The sequence below is a fragment of the Gorilla gorilla genome, chromosome 11 (genome assembly GCF_029281585.2).
Source record: "Gorilla gorilla gorilla isolate KB3781 chromosome 11, NHGRI_mGorGor1-v2.1_pri, whole genome shotgun sequence".
Taxonomy (NCBI): domain Eukaryota; kingdom Metazoa; phylum Chordata; class Mammalia; order Primates; family Hominidae; genus Gorilla; species Gorilla gorilla.
Window position 1 is genome coordinate 35,287,098 of NC_073235.2, and position 22,187 is coordinate 35,309,284.

Sequence of the window (22,187 nt, forward strand, 5' to 3'; positions counted from 1 at the left end):
CTGGGGCCTGTCATGGGGTGGGGGGAGGGATAGCATTAGGAGATATACCTAATGTAAATGTCAAGTTAACGGATGCAGCACACCAACATGGCACATGTATACATATGTAACAAACCTGCATGTTGTGCACATGTACCCTAGAATTTAAAGTGTAATTAAAAAAAAAAAAGAAAAATGATAAGTATTTGGAAACAGTATTAGTGGTGTAGTAAATTTCCAGTGAGGTGCATGAAGTGGAACTTTTTGAACCTGAAAACATCCCCCTTCATGTAATATGAGATAAGAAGACCAGCCTGTTACAAGCAGCAATAGTCGCTTGTGCACATATCCTGGATAGTCAGAAAAGGAACAGTCATCAGAGACCAAATTGTGGTCACCCTTATTTCAATCTGGGAATCATATGACTTCAACCAATTAGGTGAAATTTATTAACTGAAATAATGAGTAATGAGAACACATAAATTGAAGTGACGTCCTAACTATGGTAATTGTGTATCTCGTGCATGAATGATCACCCATTCAGCAGTTGACTAAATCTCTGGCCTCTTAATTTGACTGTGGGGACAAGTAATTCACACGCCAGAAGGGTCATCCCAAAGGGTACCTTTCCCATCATAACACCACTTATCGTGTGGGCTTCATTCGACCCAGCTGAGAAGACTGTGAGCCACTTTCTTTCACTCTCACTTTATTCAATGACAAAACTCATCAATAACACTTTGGATTTCTTGGCCGTCCCAGGGATCCCACTATTCTCTAGAACAAATTAAGATGATTTCACCATGTGTGTGACATAGTCTGTTAATTGTGTGTCAGCTGCAAAACATTTTATATACGGAGAAAAGTACAGTATCTGAAAAGATTACCACGTCATTTCTGGAATGGTGGTGTGGTTTATCAAGGCCAATGAGGCAGCTTCCAAGATCTGGATGTCACCCAGAAAGTCTCCTGTTCATATGATAATCCTGGAATGAAACTTCCTAGGTTTCATCCTAGAAGCATCTTACAAGTCTAGCACTGGGTAAGCGGAACAACTTAGCACTGTGTTAGGCATGGTGGGGAATATAATAGATTACGACATAATGTTTGTACCAAAAGCTCAACAGCTACCACTTCTTTGGTGCTTTAAGAACAGAGGCTTGTGGTGTGATCCCCGCCAATGACTAATTGTTTCAACCCCTGTGCAAGAGCTTTAGCCTCTCGAGGTCTCAGGTTCCTTTTACTGCTGTGAGGATTAAAGTATGTTCACCATTTAATCCTTAGAATTTAGAATGGCACTAAGCACACTGTGAGACAGCCAAGTAAATGAATAATGAATGGCAAAATACACAAAGTGTTTAGTATATTTATTACATATTAGTAGATATCTGATAGGTGAATAGCTTATCCTTAAGTATCTTTTCTATACAATCTCACTTCATGCTAAGCAATTACTATCCAAACTTCAGAATTTGCCCATTCCCCTACCTTCCTCCTCAAAACCTCTTTGCTGAGTAGCAGAAGTCTGGGAATTTCCTAATACTAAGGCAAAAATAAAGGGATGGGAATGTGTACAGAGTTGGCTTTTCTAGGCTCAAGGAGGTTTGGTGCTTGGTATTGGAAGTACTAGGAAGATGAAGTCCCTACTCAAGAGGCTTCAATCTTCACAGGGATATTTAGTAGGAAAATACAGTTACTCTTTTCTCCACTATGGTGCCATTTAACCATCTCATATGCCATGGGATGTTTGGTCATGGACTCCAGGATATCTGAATCATACAGACACACCAAGAGAAGTGCTTTTCCTTCCCGGGATTACAAGGGTTTTAGCCTTATTAATTTCAGGGCCTCCACCTGGCCAGCTTTATTCTCAAGCAGACTTGCAGATTATTCATGACCTTCTCTTTTCATTTTCTCCTCAATTAAGGGTATTTAATTGTTATAGAATGGTGTTTTTGAGAAAGGATCATCTGTTTGCATGGGGAGGCACTGCCAGATGAGTCAAAGAAAGGACACTGCTATTCAGACTTCTGTGTCTTTTCTTAATTTTAGCCTACACATACAACACTTCAGATTTAGCATGTCCATGTGTTGTAACTGGGGCAATTCTGGAAGACTGAAATATTTCAGATTTACAGGAGTAAGTAGATCTTCATCAGAACCGACTCAGTCTTTGAAGATGAGAATCAAAGATTCATGGGATGTAGCAGCTGAGATGTGTCAGACCCTATGTACCCCAGGCTGCCTGCCCTAATAATTTACCCCAGCATCCTCAGGACCACCTATCCCTGAATCAAAGAGGGCTCAGCAGGGCAGGACGTTAGGGGCGCTTTTTCTTTTGAGAAGACGCGTCATCAAAAGTTTGGTGCTTATTACAGCTATTAGGAGTTCTGCTTTCTTTGTATCATTTCTTCATCCTCACATACCTACAAGGCAAGAACTATTATTGCCATTTAGAAATGAGGAATCACAGCTAAAAGAGGTTAAGCAACTTGTCCAAGGTCATATGCTGTAAATGAAAGCCTGGACTTGAATCTAGGCCAAACTACAAAGAAAATGCTGTTAGCCACCAAGCTATACTGATTCCCCCCAGAAGCACAAGTAAACCCCAAAGTGGGCTCTGCTCAGTTCATAGCCATTCAGGCAGCCACGTGAGCAGAAGCCTCACAGCATGGCCCCATGGCTTCCAGGCAAGGTGCCCAGCTTCTCCTCTGAAATTGGTGCTGGCCCCAGAATTCTAGCTTGGTTCCTGGGCTCCCCATTCTGTGGCTGGAGTCCACTGTCAACATGCCTGGCATCTAGCTGGTTGTCTGGTCCTTTGCAGGATGCGTATGCAACCATATCTATATAGTTCTGAGAATCCCAAATGCCTAGCAACTCTTCCTTCTGCCCTCTTGGATTGAATCCTTAGACTTCTCGCCAGGGTTTTTTTTAGAGTTTACTTTGCCTCCTGATATGGTTTGGATCTGCGTCCCTGCCACGTCTCATGTTGAAATGTAATCCCCAGTGTTGGAGCTGGAGGCTGGTGGGAGGTGGTTGAATCGGGGGTTATGTCCATCATGCGTGACTTAGTGCCATCCCCTTAGTGACAAGTGAGTTCACGTGAAATCTGGTTGTTTAAAAGTGTGTGGCACCTCCCACCTTCTCTCTTGCTCCTGCTCTTGCATTTGAGACACCTGCTCCTCCTTCATCTTCCACCATGATTGGAAGCTTCCTGAGGCCCTCACCAGCAGCTAATGCCAGCACCATGCTTCCTATAGAGCCCGCAGAACCATGAACCAGTTACACCTCTTTTCTTATAAATTACCTAGTGTCAGGTATTTCTTTATAGCAATGTAACAATGGCCTAACACATCTCTAGCTTGGTGATAGGCAGTCTTCCAAGGGCAAGGTTTTTCTGGCTTTGTCTCCCTCTTCTATGTAGTATAAGGCACATAGAGCACTTAATCCAGTCTCCTCAAATGAAGATTCAAAAAGCAAAGTGAGAATCTTGACAGCCTTTTTCATTTTGGCAATAGGTGCCATAAACAAAGCCCATCCATGTTTGTCTAACCTATAACACAAAGCCATGGGGTAGTTGCAGGAAATAGGCCAGAGGAGGAATTTGGGGGTAGAAAAAATGTTGAAGGTGGTCTAAGTCTGGAGCCTTTCTGAAGACAACAGCATTTTCTAGCATCAGTCCCCTTAAATTATTTTACTTTCCTTTCAACACCCAATATTGTTATACCAGAGTCTATAAAACAGGACTTTTGGAATTCTTGAGTTCTGTGATTCCCAGAGAATTGCATGCCCTGACATTAAACTCAGAAACCATTCACTATTAAGGCCATTTTTATTTCTAAAAATTACAGATGCCAAATATAATGAATGTGAAGGATTCATTTGTGAGTACCTATGAAGTGAGGTGTGGACAGTCAGGGGCTCAGACACATGCCAAGTTTCCCTGCAAGAAAATGTCTTTGGAATACATAAACCTTTGGAAATGGAAGTTTATATTGAAAATGCTGACACCATCTCTATGTAGTTTCTTTAAGGCACAATTAGTTTCTTGCAGTTCATAAAAATATTGTAACCCGAATTACAAGTGTTAAGATATTGTACTTCTGAAGCCAGTTTTTTTTCTCAGAGAATTTTAAGAACTCACAAAATAATCATATGGTTGTAGTAGGACCCAAGTTCAAAGGGGCAAGCCTCCCTCATCTTCAATGAGTTGATGCAGTATTGCTCTCAACAAATGGGAGTTCACAGCTGGGCGCGGTGGCTCATGCCTGTAATCCCAGCACTTGGGGAGGCCGAGGTGGGCGAATCAGGATGTCAAGAGATCGAGACCATCCTGGCCCACATGGTGAAATCCCGTCTCCACTAAAAATACAAAAAAAAAAAAAATCAGTTGGGCATGGTGGCATGCACCTGTAGTCCCAGCTACTTGGCAGGCTGAGGCAGGAGAATTGCCTGAACCTGGGAGGTGGAGGTGGCAGTGAGCCGAGATCGCACCACTGCACTCCAGCCTGGTGACAGAGTGAGACTCTGTCTCAAAACAAAACAAAACAAGAAACAAAATGAAAAACAAAAAAACCCCACAAATGTGAGTTCACATTTCTGGCTGTGAGTGTAGTTGCCCACAGGGCCTTGCTAATGAGTTCAAGGGTTGGGTCGTTGGATGTACCAATGGGCTTCATCCTTGCAAGGTCACCAATTACCTCTCTGATTCTGGTCAACACTCTCACCTGTTCCCATTGTTCCATGTGCCTTCTCTCTGTCTCTCAAGGTATTAACAAATTCTCACAGTTACCACCACCATCAAGACCCAGGCACCTCATGGGATGACTTAAGGCACTACTTCCCAGTCCTTTTAAAGTTGTATCACACATAGGAAATATACAGTTGGTTGAGGAAAACACCAGTCCCCAGGACAACTGGTCAACTAAGGGCTGAACAAGCTCCATCTCGGTACACCTGGAACCCATTCAGAGCAGTCAGCAGCAGAATGGTAGAAAATCTCATAGAAAATGGAGTCCCCATTCTCTTTTACTGACACCTTGAATACATTCCCTTGCATATGTTTGGTATGCAAGGAGGAGACCTTTTCAGTCTCCTAGAAGCAAATACAGGACTTTCTATAAGGCTCTCCTTTTGGGGGAAGAATGTTAAGACTGCTTGGGGCATTAATATTGTCTGGCACCAGACTTCAGTAAAGAGGAAAGTTACTGTGTCTCAGAGGGACATAAGCAGCCAAGATGGGTGTGGTTCCTTGTGGGATGGTGACAGAGAATTCTGAAGAAACATTTCCACTGGGGATTTTCAAGTTGCTACCTTAGGGTGTGTGGCTGAAAATCCCCACTCATCTCACCAATGAGTGTTACCCTGCTGCTCCCTACTCCCAGCTGCCTCCACATCTGGCCTTAGTGTCTTCATTTGCAAATTAGATCACACTATCTTCATTATAGGGGTGCTTTGAGGACTAGAAACAAAGCATGTGATAAGCCTGGCACAATGCTTGCAAGAGGTACACTGTTATAATTCAGAAAATGGCAACAGTTCTCAAAATAAATGTTATTAGACTGTAAGCATCGTGCAGGCATAACTGGATTTGATTCATCTCCTCCATTCTCCCATATAAGTGGCTCCTGCTCCATGATTGCTCTTATTCTACAGAATGGTAATTATACTCCCCAGGCATCTGACTCTATCACCAGTGCTCAGCATCACACCTAACACATAGTCAGCCCTCACTGATGTGGAATGAATGAACAGGTGAATGAAAAACAATAAACCTTTAGAACCGTCTTCCTCATCATTAATGGATGTGAACCTCTTCTTGTGAAATCTCAATCTGCTTCTTTTTTGCTCTGACTTTATCAACCAAAGCAAACAACTGACTCCCTTTTCTGTAGTTATTTTTCACATGAAGCCAGACTTCATTAATTTAGATGGCCACAGAGATAAGATCATTCAGAATTCCTGAATATTTTAATGATGGATTTCTTAGTACTTTAAAGTCCTTGGGACAAGAATGAACGACCAAGACAAAGGACAGCCAACAGTAGGCTGTTCTAACATCCTCCTCAGTCCCTGTGCCAGTACACAGCATCACTGGGCCTGAAGGTCCCAGGTCTAGGAAGCTAGTGTGGCACAGTAACTCTGGCTCTCATCCCAAGGAATTCTAGATGCCAAGTGGAATGCTGCCATACTGTTTAACACCAGCATCCACAGTATTGTGAGAACTAAGTTCTTACTAAAGAGTCACGTTCCTGGAGCCATTTGTAGTGAATGAATGAGATTACTCATTATATGAACTTCTTAATGCATTTAGCCAGAAAAGTGAGTTGCCCTCTTTTAAAGCAAATCACTCTGTTAACTTCGTTGACTATTGCCTTAGTCCATGTTGCATTGCTATAAATGGGTACCTAAGACTGAATAATTTATAAAGAAAAAAGATATATTTCATAATTCTGCATGATGCTGACATCTGCTCATCTTCTGGTAAGGCCTCAGGTAGCTTTTACTCATAATGGAAGGCAAGCGGAGCTGGAGTGCATTACACGGTGAGAGAGGGGGGTGAGCGCCAGACTCTTTTAAACAACAGCTCTCATGTGAACCAATACAGTGAGATCTCACACATTACTTCAAGGAGGGCACCAAGCCATTCATAAGGGATCCACTCCCATGACCCAAACACCCCCACCAGGTCCCACTTCCAACAATGGGGGTCACAATTCAACGTGAGATTTGGAGGTGACAAATATCCAAACTATATAAACTATGCTTCTTCCAAACTTGTTTTATACCATATTCGTTCACATAGCAACATCATCTTTATAAATAGCTGCAAAGAAAAAAAGTTGATTTCCAGCACTATTTCAGTTAATATAAATTTCCAAGTGAGTAGGATATGAATTAGCAATGATCTGCGGTGTTTGGGAAATGCCACTAATTTGCTTCTCAGCCTTTTCTTCTGCAGATTCAAGCGTCTCCATCTTTTCTCACGGATCCAATTTCACATATCTGTAATGGTTTGAATTTGTAACCTCAAAACTCTTGGTATTATTAACGTATCTGTCAAAAGAGATTATTATAGGCCAGGTTTAAGGAAACCCGACTTTAGTTCTAAGTTACTCTGAATATTCAGATAAATGAAGTGAGAGGACTATATGCTTCAGAGTTGGAAAGACTGAGCTCAAAGACCTGCTTGGCTACCTGCTTGCTGTGGGACAACAAGGGCTTTTTAGAACTATTCTGACTTAAATAGTCATAGCTCATTTTAAATAAGCCTGGCAGAGTGCTCATTATAAAGCAGACACTCAATATATTTCTATAACTGGTTGTCAGGGAGAAGTGAGGGCCCCTGTAGGTACATAATACATATACTATCATGGAATCCAAGGGAAACCAAATTGTCATTTGTGCAGATAGTGTTACACTGCAGCATCTGGGTACACTTTACTCAACAACTACCCTGCTTATTTCCCAAGGAGTTACCTTTTGGCAATCATTTCCCTGGGAGTTAGTTCATCAAAAGCATTAATGAATGATGAATATGCACCAATGTACTTGAGGTAGTTGCAATCTGCCTCATGTAGAGAAAACAGAGAGTCTGTGTTTTTGAGAAATCTATGTTGGAGGCAGCACCTTAACAAGTTTTTTAAAAAGCCTACACAAATGATGTCTGCTGATGCTCCCTTGTTTACAGACTTATGACATTCTCAAGTAATAGTCCCAGATTACTACACCATGATTTTCAGTAACTTACAGCACATGGATCCTAAAAGCTTATACTTCCTTCTGTGCAATGATCTACCCACTTACAGATTCAAACAAATTATGCTAGTAATCACCTTTTTCCCCTCTGCAACCCTCATTCATAAATCCTACAAAAACAGAAAACTTTGAAACTCAAACTTTTTCACTTTGAAAACTTCCACACAGCCATAAAAGTTTCAGCCAAACATACAATGAGGCCCCAACATAATTCAGTCAGAAAGAGTGACTCATGGGTGTTTAATATTCATACCATCTTATTAATTGGCATGCATTCCTATAATGCAAGTGGTCATGTAAATAAGTCTTTGTAGAAGGTCTCTCCAGGTTCCTAAACATCTTTAAGCTACATGTGGTATTGGCAGCAGAAACTTAAACTACAGATGGGAAAACAGATCTCTTTATTTGCACATCCTTCTCTTTATCTGAACGGCTGAAACAAGCTTAAAAAAAACTAAGTCTGTTGCCAAAGCCACATCAATTAAATGTTAGTGATTCATTCTAAGTTTACCCCACGGTTTTCTCCAAGCAGTAAAAAATGATTATACTGGTTATTTATTCACAACCATTGGGTAGCTTCTGGCTGTGGCATTAAGATGACCTTCTGGAAGGGTAAATTCACTCTGATGGCTTTGGAGTTCATGAGAATACTCAGCCTCTAAGTTCAAACTGGATTTTAGCTTCCTGAGATTTGAAAACTATGCAGGATAATATAAATGTGCTTTCCAATCTCTTGTGCTGTCTTTGGGATAATGGAAGACCAGACTTTGGGAGTCTTGCATAGGGAATGAGTTGCATAGGGGATGAATATTTTTAAAATGTAGGAAATTAATATGACAAACAATTAAAAAAGAAAAAAAATGGACCATGAAATTCCTTAGTACAAATGAAGGAGAAGTTATTTAAACCAATATAAAAGAAGTGGCATCTCAGGCTAAGTTGGTATCCAGTGACTCCAATATTCTTTGTCTGACAGTAGCATCATGTAAATTACTGTGGTAGGATGTAGTTTAAGGATACAAATTGGAAATGGTTAGAAATGTATTCCAAATGCCCACACAGACCATTCCTTTATAGAAGTCTTTCTTGAATTTATTTTCATATACAGCTGTTATAGCCTCTGAAAAAAAACTCCTTCATGTGCTTCTTCTCGTCACTAATACTGAAATGGCCTCTTCTAAAGTTTTGGGAATGGTTATTGGTCTAGTATTCCAGAATATGTTATGCAATTTTCCAAACACTTCTAGATTTTTGCAAGTTTTTATAATTATCGCTATACTCTTGTCACTCCAGACTGAAAAATCTTGAAGTCTTCACATAACTGCTTCATGTCTTGCTATGCTAATATGCCTGTCTTAAAAAACAGTGGCTACACTTGTACACAGTACTTACTGTGATACGTAAGAGTGGGCTAATGTGACCACTACAGTTTAATGGCCAGCATTTGTTTGACAAGGTCATCTGACTTAGGAACTCACAGTTGGATCCCAGACTCCTAGGTCCTGTTTTAAGAGTTATCACTTCCAGTTCAAAGTCCTTGTTTATAAGAGTAGGACACAGAACTCTCCCAACTCCTCACAAAGCAATGATTACCACTTAACCACTTCTGTATCCATACATCAAGTCTTGTCCTCCTTAGTTTGACATTTTTCTAACTGAAAAGAATAAACTTACTTTAATTAGCAAAACCTTCTAGAGTACCAAATAAATGTAGAATCACAATGGCTCCGGCCCTGATCCTTAATTGCCATTTTTCTAATTGAAGAAATGCCAACTTATCTATCCACCTTTTCGCACTGTTATCCTTGCCCATTCTCTAACAAAATTACTCTATGCTCAACCTTTTTCCCCCCATCTAATTACAATTTAGCTATCTGTTGGTATCTCCTTTTAACCCACTTCTGGGCTTGTGCGTATGCAAGGCATTTTAAATCTAAACAAATGCTCTTTACGCATTCTCCTTTGTTCACAGACTCATTACATTCCCAGATCACATACCCAAATTAGTGAGTCATGATTTTCCCTTACAGAAGGTATAACATATCCATCCTAAAAGATTATCTTTGCTTCTGTACAACAATCTACTCATGCCCATAGGTTCACTCCATCTCTAGCTGTCATGCCAAAATGAAGTGAAAAGTTAAACAATTATTTGGTGAGTCCGATAGACACAGGTGGCTATTATGGGTGGTTCTGTCTCTTTAAATCTCTTTTACTTCACATCAGGTTTGCTGAATTACATGGACAACTGCCTCTACTCTTAATTTCACCTGCCTGGATAACATCTGCCTTGATAAGACACATGAGGGAAGAGAGTAAAGAAAATAACTTGGGGTACAATGCTGCAGGAAGAGATTTAAATCAGCTTTATTTGTCAAGAAACATATAAAAACCGGGAAGCACGGGGAAATTCAGATCTATCAATTTAGCAACTGATGAAAATTTTATTAAAGATATTTACAGGAGCATTGGAGCCAGATCACCCTATTCATTATTGCTCTAACTTCTTTAAATTAAAAATTTGAAGTTAGATACTCTAAGAGTATAAGTAATTTTAGTCTGCCTATATTACTGTAATTACAGATATTTAATCAAAGTCTTCAGAAAGATAAGAATTTAAAGTTCAAAAATGTTTTTCTCCATTTGTCTCCATATTTAATCAGTATTAATTACTTTTTCAATTATATGCAGAAAAGAAGAAAGCTCAAGACTTCACAACCTTAAGCTTTTAAAAAATACTCATTTTAACATGTTTTACTTGCTTCTAAGGATTTTAATTATTATAAGATAATCTATTTTAGCTGAATATCAAGGATCATTTATTTTTCTTTTATGTGACTGTAGTTGAAATGTTGACGAAGGGAAGACTGAAGTTGAGATGAGTCCATCTTTCCATTTCAGTGGCTACCCTCCATTCACCAATATCCTATGGCTGTCTCTACAGGAAGATAATAAAAGAAGTAATGAAATCCAACAGACCAGGGGATATGGATATGGGTAAAAATATATATAGATTTTTGCTTCCATCCATGAAGAATTAAATTGTTACAGAAACACACGTGCGCACGCACACACACACACAATTGCAGTGTTTTCTGACATTGAAAGATAAGCACAGAATTTGATCTCTGAATCAAGGAAAACAAATGAAGTGAGCCCTACAGTTACTCCAGCCAACTGCCTGGAGATGGTTTCTAGACTGAAACATAGATGGAATACAAAGATAGCCTGGAGGTAAATATAGGTGTTAAAGGGGACAGATATGAGGATCAAGGCAGCTAAAATGTGCAGGGCAGATGTATATTAGAGAATGGAGAACACTAGAAATAGTAATATATGATCTATATACATATTTTGTTTATTGTGAGGTTTCTAACATATATAGAAGTAAAATATATAACGCTCAAAGGATGGGAGAGGTTATATGAAAATAATCTGTAACATATTATGTAAAATAGATTATGATAAAGTAACAATGTAATAAAATTACATTTAAATGTTAAACCATTCACTAAAACAGGAAAATAGAGAGGTATAGCTAATAAGTTACAAGAGGAAATAAAGCAGAATCAATAAAAACACTCAAGTCAAAAAGGTAGAAAAGGAGGAAAATAGAAAGATGAGACAATCAGAAAATAAATAATTATATGGTAGATTTAAATCCAACCATTTAGATAATTACATAAAATTAAAATAGTCTAAACACTCCAATGAATAGGCTGAGATTGTCAGATTGGATAAAATAAAAATTGGTATATAAAATATACCTATTTATATGCTGTAGATAAAACATTCATTTTAAATATAAAAAATAGGTGAAAAGCGGGACAGAAAAATATATAGCATGCGAACTCTAATAAAAAGAAAGCTAGAGTCACTATGCTAATATCAGAAAATGTAAACTTTAGAAATATCACCAGGGATCAGAAGAAATATGTTACAGTTATAACAAGGTAAATTTATCAAGACATTATAATCCTAAATATGTATATCTATAACAGTAGAACTCCAAAATTATGAAGCAGAAAACTGACAGAACTTAAAAGAGAAAATGTCAGATCTGCAATTAAAATTAAAAGCCTTCTCTCAGTAATTAATACAACAAGTAGAGAGACGATCACAAGGCATAGATCTGAACAATATAATTTAAAACTTTGACCAATGTGAATTGTGCAGCACACTCTACCCATCAAGGGCAGAATGCATATTCTTTTTACATACACATGGATTAAGATAGACCATATCCTTCATTATAAAACAAGTCTTAGAAAATTTAAAATCACCGAAGCCATGGAAAATATGTTCTCTGAGCATCAGAGAATTAAACCAGAAGTTAATAGAAGAAAGATGTCTAGAAAAATTTCCAAACATTTACAACTTATACAGTACACTACTAAATTTCCTGTGTATTAAATGGAAAATAATATTTTGAAATGAATGAAAATACAGTGGAATGCAGCTAAACAGTACCTTAACAAAAATGTACAGCACAAATAAGATAGGCTTAAAATAAGTGCTCTGAGACTTCATTTTAAGAAACTAGAAAAATAAGAACATATTAAACATAAACTAAGCAGAAGACATAAAAATGAGAGCTGAAATTAAGAAAATTAAAAAAAAACAACTTAAAAATCAATGAAACAAAGAGCTGGTTATTTGACATGACTGATCCAACTGACAAACCTCCAACTAGATTGAGTAAACACTGACTAAAGGAGAAAAGACAAAAATTCTCAATATTATGAATGAATAAGGAGGCATCACTACAGATCTTCCAGTGAATAACAGATAATATGTATGTATGAAAAAACTTAAGCCAACACATTTTACAATTCAGATAAAATGGAAATATTTTTTTGAGAAATCCAACTACCATAACTCACTCAAGTAAAAAGATAAACCAAATAGTCCTATATCAATTTAGGCAATTGAATTTGGAATTAAAAATACTTTCATGAAATATTATAGGCCTAGATGTCTTCACTATTGAATTCTTCAAAATTTATAAGGATGAAAAAAATGATCATTTCTTTATAAACTCCTTTAGAAAAAAGGAGAAGAGCAAACACTTTCCATATCATTTTATAATGACCATATTACCTTGATATCAAACTCAAAGACATCATACATAGAGGAAAAATAGAGATCAATATAACTCATGAAAATGGATGCAAGAATGTTTAATAATTGATTTGCTATTAAGCATTTTTGCATAATTAAGCAAATTACTCACCAAGTGGCATTTACCCAAGGAATGTAAAATTTGTTTAGCATTTAAAAATAAATCAATATTAAAAGAAAAACCATATGATTATCTCAAAATACATAGAAAAAATCATTTAACAAAATTCAACATCCTTTCATGACAGACAAAAAAAAAACAGACTCAGCAAACTAGGAATAGAAGAGAACTTTCTCACTCTGTACAAGTGTAAAAGGGCATCTACAGAAAACCTACAGATAACACCATATTTGAAAAAAATAGACTGAATGTTCCCCCACTAAGACTGAGAGCATGTTAAGAATGTCAGCTCTTACCACTTCTATTTAACATTATAGTGGAGGTTATAGCCAGTGCAACAAGGTAAGGAAAAGAAATAAAAGGCATAGAGATTAGAAAGAAAAAAGTATAACTGTCTTTATCTGAAGACAATATAATTGTGTATGTAGAATACACTAAGGGATCTCCCAAAACACTATGAGAACTAATAAGTGGTTTAGCAAGGTTACATCATACAAGGATAATTTAGCAAAATCAATTGTATTAGTATGTATTATAAATAATTGGTAATTAAACAATACTATTTCTAACAGCATCAAAATATGAAAAAAACACATCTTATAAAATGGTGAAACCTTGTACACTAAGAAGTACAAAACATTGTAGAGATAAATTTAAAGAATACTGACATAAATGGAGAGATCTGCCATATTCATGGATCAGAAGACCCAAAATTGTTCGGATATCAATTCTCTTCCAATTGATCTACAGATTCAATGACATCTTAATCAAAACACTATCAGGTTTTTTTTTTAAAAAAAGACATTGACACATTGATTCTAAAATTATGTGAAAATGGAAACATTTTCATAAAGTAAAACAAGGTCAGAGGTCTGACACTGCCTGAATTCTTTATAAGGCTACGTTCATTAAGAGAGTGTGGTATTGGGTAAGGATTTGCACATAGGTCAGTGGAACAGAACAGACATTCCGGAAATAGACTCACACATATATTTTCAATTGATTTCTGACAAAGATGACAACGTAATTTAACGGAAGAAAGATAGTGTTTCAACAAAAGGTATTAAAAACACTAAATACTCATCTGAAGAAAAGTAAACCCTTTTCTCACACTGTATATAAAAATTAACACATAAACCCAAACACAAGATCTAATACCACAAAACGTCTAGAAGAAAATATCGGAGTATCTCTGTGGCCTTGAATTAGGCAACAATTTCTTAAATAGAGCAAGAAAACATGAACCATAAAATAAAAGCATGATAAATTAGATTTAATCAAAATTAAAAATTTTGTCTTCAAAGACACGGTTAAGAAAATAAAATGCAAGCAACATATACCCATCATGCAACACAGCTATAATAGTCTTACTGTTATATGTCCCCCCAAAGACTTATACACAAATGTTTATAGCAGCTTTACACATAATAGCCCCAACCGGAAACTATCAAATTGTTTATCAGCCAGTGGATAAACAAATTGTGGTACATTCATACAACAAAATACTAATGGGCAATAAAAACATAAACAAACTAAAAAACCACTGATACAACATGGATGACCCTCAAAAGCATTATGCTTATTCAGAGAGGCCAAACCCCCAATATTATGTATTTTATCATTGATTCCATTTACACGAAATTCTAGCAAAGGCAAAACTACACTGATAGAAAGCAGACCAGTGGTTCCCTGGGAGCAGTGGTATTAGGAGAGGGTGGGGTGTAAAAGGCGTGAAGGAGTATTTTGGGGTGATGAAAGTGTTGTAAATCTTGATTGTGATAGTGGTTATACAACTGTATACATTTACAAAAACTTACTGAACTATACACTTCAAAAGGACGAATTTTGTTATATATAAATTATACTTCCATGAACCTGCTTTTAAACATTTTATACTCAGCCTGCCAAAAAAAAAAAAAACAAAAAAAAAAACAAAACTGAAATCGAACAGTGAACTCTGGTTGAACACAGCTGAGCAAAGGAAGTGTGCCTTCCCCAGGGTACACGCTTGAATAATCATTAGAGGCATCTGAAAGTGGTGTTGGCAAGAAAGCATCTTCAAGAATCACCAGGGAACAAGACTGATGCTATTCCTTAATCCCAGATCTACGCAGGTCACAAAGGGCTTTGTGAACTCCTTTGTCTTTTCAATAATCGTGGGAAATAGCTATTATTATCCTCATTTTATGGGGGAGGAAAGCAGAACTCTGAGAAGTGAAATGGTCACTTGAAGAAGTGCCGGCCTGACTCTGAAGCTCAGGATCTTCTTATTCATCAACCTCTTTCTAGTAGGGTGGGGATCCCTGGTATCAGAGAGAATGCGAGGGATTCTGCAGCCCACTACTTCTTTTGCTTGGAAGGAGGCCAAAATCCCTGGTTTCCATAGCTGTGTGCCCCAGACACTCCTCTGCAGAGAGGGCATCTAAGGAGCAGAGCCTCTGATTCAGGACCTTACAGGTAGCTGATACATGCTCTGTGCAAATGCATTTGACCTTCATTACACCTCACCTTTCTGCAGCATAACAACATTTGTTGATTATTTACTACTGGGCAGGTACTTCACTTGTATTATGTCATTATGCAATGTGTAATGGACACATTTTTCCTATGAGGAAACTGAAGTTTAAGGAGATCAATAACTTGCCCGTAGGCCTATAGCTATAAGTAGGAAAACCAGGATTTGGATTGGGGCCTGTGCAAACCTCAAAGCTTCAGGCTTGATTGCTACATGGTTATAGTACCTTCTTCTGTATTCAGTTTACCAAGCATTCTGAATCAGTAAGGATGCTCTTGGTGGAAAGTAACATGTTAAATGGTGAAGAATGGTATTAGCTCACAGTGCAGAATTAGAACAAACTTCAGGGCTGCCTTAATCCAGGGCCTCCGCCTCTATTTGCCTGCAGTTCTCTTCACTGTGTCCCTGCTATGTATCAGTTTTATCTTCAAGCTGTTCTCAGGAGGTTTTAGTAGCTCCATACTAGTCAGCCACACACTCCCAAGTCTAAGGGAGAGAGAAGTTGACTCTCTGTGTGCCTTTCTCTATACCTCCAACCACCTGACCCTTGAAAATTAGGCAAATAAAGTCATAAACTCATTCCCAGGCCAATTTGTGTCTCTTGGAAAATGCTGTTCACTGACTGGCCCAGGCCTGAATTTCTGAACCAATCACTGGCAGGGAAGATTGCCATGACCGCCTTCATCAGGCTTCACTCCTGGAATAGAAATGTCTGCTACATTCTTTCTTAGTCATTACTTCAGTTGAGTTTATGGCAACACTTTTTCTATAAATGGAGTAATTATTTCCATTCTTCAGATAAAACAAATGCACAGAGAACATTATATCTTAGGGACATGAGCACATATGCAGAAGCCAGAACTCAAAGCCAGGTCTTCTAACACCAAGTCCAGAGCTCTTTGCGCTGCTCTGCAACAACTATACCCGTACCCTACTCTCCCTGTTTCATAGAAATTCCATTATGTTGCTAGGATATATTTATCTTCTAGTTCCCTCCTTTGGTATTTATTTATTTATTTTTCTAATTCAATTACTACTCCCTTATAGACTCTAGTGAACCATTTAAAACCAAGTCAGGATACTTTTTTTTTTTTTCTGAGACAGATTCTCACTCCATCACCCAGGCTGGAGTGCAATGGCGTGATCTTGGTTCACTGCAACCTCCGCCTCCTGGGTTCAAGCAATTCTCCTGTCTCAGCCTCCCAAGTAGCTGGGACTACAGTTGCATGCCACCACACCCAGCTAATTTTTGTATTTTTAGTAGAGATGGGGTTTCAGGGTCTTGAACTCCTGACCTCAGGTGATCCACCCCTACGGACTCCCAAAGTTGCTGGGATTACAGGCATGAGCCATCATGCCCAGCCAAAGTCGAGACTTTTTGTCAGCACTTCCTTTCTAATGAGGTTTTATAGCTATTAATTAAAATAAATACATAGTCTGATATAATTTAAAACCTATTTGGTGTGATGTAGTTTTTCTTTTTTTTCTTCAGTTTCATTTTCTTTCTTATTTTGGAGACAGTGTCTTGCTCTGTTGCCCAGGCTGGAGTGTAGTGGTACTGTATCTCCACTCACTACAACCTTCACCTCCCAGACTCAAGCCATCCTCCCACGTCAGCCTCCTCAGTAGCTGGGGCTACAGGTGCAAGCCACCATGCCTGGCTAATTTTTGTATTTTTTCTAGAGACAGGATTTTGTCATATTGCCCAGGCTGGTCTCGAACTCCTGGGCTCAAGCCATCCACCCGCCTTGGCCTCCCAAAGTGCTGGGATTACAGGTGCTGCACCCAACCGAATCTCACTTCCTAAAAGAAAATCTCCAGTTGAAAAAGATGGTCCTTTTAAAATTATTTTTCCACATTTACCATCAACGCACTACCAAGCCATATCCCCAGGCCCTTTGGCTCGTCCTACCTGTATTCACTCTCTGTAACAGACCTAATGAGAAGAGGTTCTGGTCTTTGGTCTTTGAAAGCAAGAGTGCTATAAAGGTAGCATTTTTTTTTTCCTTAAAAGACATATAAGACAAAAGACATGGGGGAAAAAAAACCTTCAAATGTCTGCTTAGCTATGCAGGACAGTGTTTCAACTAGAGTTCTGATAGGAACGGAAATGGTTAACTGGCTGGCAGATGACTGTGACTTCAGTATCTAGCAGAGCCCTGGAGGCTAGTATAAAGGAGTCCCTTGCACTTTGGGCTCACTTTACATGTAAACTATGATGCCATGAGCCTCACCACCTTTTATCCTCCCAACAATCATGCTCTGAGTAAGGGAAGGCAAAAATCAGTATATCCAGTTTACAGATACAGAAACTGACGCAAAGGTTTGTTTAGTTAATAAGCGGCAAAACTATAACTGAAACTTACGTATGATTGTTTCAGGATCATTTCTGTTTAGGGTGCATTATCTTGATTTCTGAAAAGCTAGGGAAGTTGTATGAAAGATGTCAAGGCTCAGGAGTAAGTTTAGCACCTCTGACCCTGCATTTTAAGTTTGAAACATGCAAAGTTGTTGTCTTTTTTTGTGTTCAGGAAGCGTAAGGAAGACTTGACAGAGAATTTGATGAGAAGATGCAACAATCATTTTGACATAAGGCAAATATATAAAAATTCAAAAGATGGTATCAAGAATATGTGTTGGTACCATCAAGGGTAACTGCCATAACTTGGCCTTCCAATAGAATGAGATCATTATATGTCAAATAATATTGAATGTGCTTTTGTTTCTTTAGAAAATGCGTATTTTATGGAGACAAGAAGAAAGAGATGAAAAGGCTTTGAAGAAGCTTCTCATTTTTCCAAATGTGAAGACTTGGGAGTACAGTCTTGGGGGTGCTCCTAAAATAAAGAGCTGAGTTATAGCATGGGAAACGATCATAATAGGAGGGTAACCATGGTGAGGAGAAGGCATGGGAGCAGAACAGAATAGTGATGCTGGAGGCCACATTAGAAATATCTAGTGCTAAGCGTGAACATTTTGTTTGTGAGCAGAGTTTCTAGGAAGTAGAAAGGAAAACTACAGTGAGTACCATTGCTGAAGGTGGGATTAAGCAGAAAGCCAGGGCAGCTAAGAGAGCTTCAGGATAAAAGGCTGAAAATGTCTCTGCAAGCTCAAGCAAGTCACAGGACACTTAGGGAGCCCAAGCACACTTGGAAAGAATTAAGGATAGAGCCAAATGAGGAGAATGAGGCAGACTGAGCAGGTCTCCCTGTGGGGTCCTGAGGATTGCAGCAGAACAGAACATGCTAGGGCTTCAAAGGTTTGTGACAGCTACATCTGCTTAAATGTGCAGGGGAAGGAGAAACTTCACTCTGAAAGACACAGCTCAGCCCATTTATTTGTTTCAGAAGAAGTCCTCTTAGCTTCCTGTTGAAATTTGATCCCCAGTGAAATCTGTCTTGGTGGGAGGCATTTGGATCATAGGAGTGGATCCCTCATGAATAGCTTGGTGCCATTCTCACAGGAGGGAGTGGGTTCTCACCTTTAGTTCCTGAGAGAGATTTCCCTCTATCCCCCAAAAGCTGGTTGTTAAAAAGAGCCTGGTACCTCTTCCTCTCTTCTTTCCTCTCTTGCCATGTGGTGCCTGCTTCCCTTTGCGTTCCAGCATGAGTGGAGGCTTCCTGAGGTCTCAACAGAAGCAGACACTGCACCATGCTTGTACGGCCTGCAGAACCACAAGCCAAATAAACCTGTTTTCTTCGATAAATTACCCAGCATAGCCTCAGGTATTCCTTTATATCCATCACAAATGGACTGAGATACTTGTATTCCATATGCCTGCAGAACTCTATTCCAGAAGCCAAGTTTATTATCTATGCTCGTAAATATAAACTCACTAATGGGTATGGTTTATTGTGGAGCAATGCACATGCCTACAGCCTGTTTTCCTATTTCGAGGCCTCCATCATCCTGGGACACTTCATTCAACTTAGCAGGGTTCCACTGCTGGTCCCAATATCTGTCTGGATTAAAAGATCCCTGTGCAATTACTGAAGTGAAGGCAGGTCCCTGCATGTGTCTCTAGGGTGTTGCTTTCTCAGGCAGGGGTTGGTGAAAAGTGGGGATTTTTCACACCATGCATAGTAGATTGCCTTTCTGCCTGGCAGTTTCATACCACCATTCAATACAACTTAGATGTACAAAGGAAGACCTGGTGCAAATTCAGTACAGCAGCCTGCCCACTGTGGAATCTGGACACACTGGTTCAAGGGGGAAAAGACCATTTCATCTGAGTTTCCTGGCAGACCAGTCTTCTTGTAGAACAGGGCAATGTGTAAAATGCAGTGCATTAATTGTCATCCTCTATTCTGTCCAGTCAGCACAATTATCTACAATAAGAGCAACTCTCACTGATTTTAGCAGGAGCATCTGATGCATGCCTGAAGTCATCATTTTTTGCCCGTAGAGAAGGTTTGCTCTAAAACCCAGATTTCTCTAATAGGTACCCATAACTGCATACTGAATAAATATGCCATTTGCAGGCATGCAGGTTTTAGGGGCCTTGGGCCCTTCCCCAGTGCACAGGCCTCTGACATCTTTGGTTCCCTTACGGTGAGGGGAACAAACATCTCTGCAGAAGGCATACTCCTCTGTGAGGAAGTTCACATCTTACAGACATCAAAATGAGTTTTGAATTCAGACTCAGTCTAAAAAGTAAAAGCATTGAGCTTTGTTCCACACGAACTCAGAGGGCTAAACGGAAAGGCTTTTAATAAAGCCTCTTCACTAGGGCCCCTGCACCACTGTTTTACATAAAGGATGATGATTCAGGCTGGCTGGTGTCTGAATCTTGGCATCTGTAGTCTCTACCCACCCCCTGCCCAGTTTGTAGAATAAGTTTATTGGCTTAGTTTTCTTTGGCCTGGATGAAGCAAACATGGAAAGATGACAGCAATTCAACTTCCTCTAGTTGATATTCTAATTATCCTGTTAAAATCTAATTATATGCCATTGCGTAAGTCAGGGTTCTCCAGAGAAACAGAACCAATAGAAGATGTGTGTATAAAATAAAGAATTGGCTCACATGATACCAAAGCGGACAATTCCCAAGATCTTCAGGGTAAGCCAGCAAGCTGGAGACCCAGGAGAGCCGATGTGTTATTCTAGTGCAAAGGCCCAGCAAGCTCAAGACCCATGAAGAGCTGATGTTTCAGTTCAAGCACAAAGACAGGAAAAAGCAATGTCCCAGTTGAAAGGTAGTCAGGCAGGAAAAATAATTCCCTCTTACTTGGGAGAGGATTAGCCTTTTTGTTCTACTTGGGCCTTCAACTGATTGGATAAGGCCCACCACATAAGAAGGCACCATCTGATTTACTCAGTTTACCAATTTAAAAGTTAATCTCATCCAAACACACCTTTATGAAAACACCCAGGATCATGTTTGACCAAATATCTGGGCACCCGATGGCTCAGTCAGCATATGAAATCAACCATCACAGTACTTAAGGAGATAGCGTTTGTGGCACACAGCAATGATTAAAGAGCCAAAATGAAGGGAGAACATTTTCTAATTCAAACACAATTTTTATACCTCCTTTGAATAAACACATGATGAAAGATGGCTTATTTAAGATAAAGTCAAGAAAGCCACCTTGCTACTAATCCCCCACCTCAAGCTTGAAGAGACATTGTTATTACTTAGAAATGAAACTGGTGTTTCAAAATGGCTTTCCCAATATGTTTCTGATGTAAACTCCTCAAATCTTATGGAAATGGTCTGAGAACAATTCTAAATCCATTTCCCAGATGAGGCAAAGGAGGCTCAGGGGGTGGAGAGGGAAAATAGCTTGTCTAGGGTCATACCCTTTGGAAAACAAATGTGCCTGCATTTTTAAGAACTCAGGAGAATGCCTTTAATGCCCCCTCCCCCCACATTCTTAGTATATGGTGGACCTTCCACCTGTAGAAATGATGGACATCCTGGTTGACTAAAGAGCTGACTCAGCAGCAGGGAGAAAGCAAGGATTTTGAGGGAATGTTTTTCAAGGGGGAACTTCAGCAGGTGTGCCCTCATTGAGGTAGCTCATTTCTAGACATTTGGCCCTGGCTCTGGATCCTGGGAGATTCCTTGATATTTGGGTGGCATGCAGGGCAATGCAGGTGACCCATCCCCTTCCACGGCGCTTTACTACTTGAGCATGTCCAATTGCCGGCAGCCATATCTCTTTGCCCAAAGGTAACAGCTCCAGAAGCAGCTCAGGAATAATCAGTGATGGGAGTTGGAGATGGATACCCAGCTCCCTCATTCCTCAGGTGAGAAAACTCTTGAGACTCGCATTCTATACTCCAGCATTTCCCACAGGCTAAGCTAAAGTTGTAGCCAGGCTGAAGACATGTGCCTGTGGCATGCACAGTTAAACAGGGCTTTGTGACCTGCTGCTGCTGTCTTGAAATTCTAATAGCTTTTGAGCAAGATATTCTGCATTTTATTTTGCAAATTATGTATCTGGTCCTGGTGGTAGCTGGCATGATAATATGTTTTTATTGGCTGGTTTCTCTTCTCTGTCTGACTTCCCCTATCGATCTTTCCTGTACTTGCTGATAACTTACTTGCCCTTGAATTTTTGTTACAACAAGTACTTCTGGAAGACCCCAAACTAGACGGTTGTAAATGTCATTATAATCCTGAATAACACTGTAAATAATCAAACAAAGCCACCTACTATTTTATTCAAGTAAGACAATAATGCACAT

At 39.2% G+C, this 22,187-nt stretch overlaps 1 protein-coding gene across 7 annotated transcripts in view; it reads right to left on the reverse strand.

The window, feature by feature from the left end:
- Positions 1 to 22,187, reverse strand: part of NCKAP5 (NCK associated protein 5) — a 990,571-nt gene that overhangs the window by 61,171 nt on the left and 907,213 nt on the right. The gene's annotated exons all lie outside the window — the stretch shown is intronic.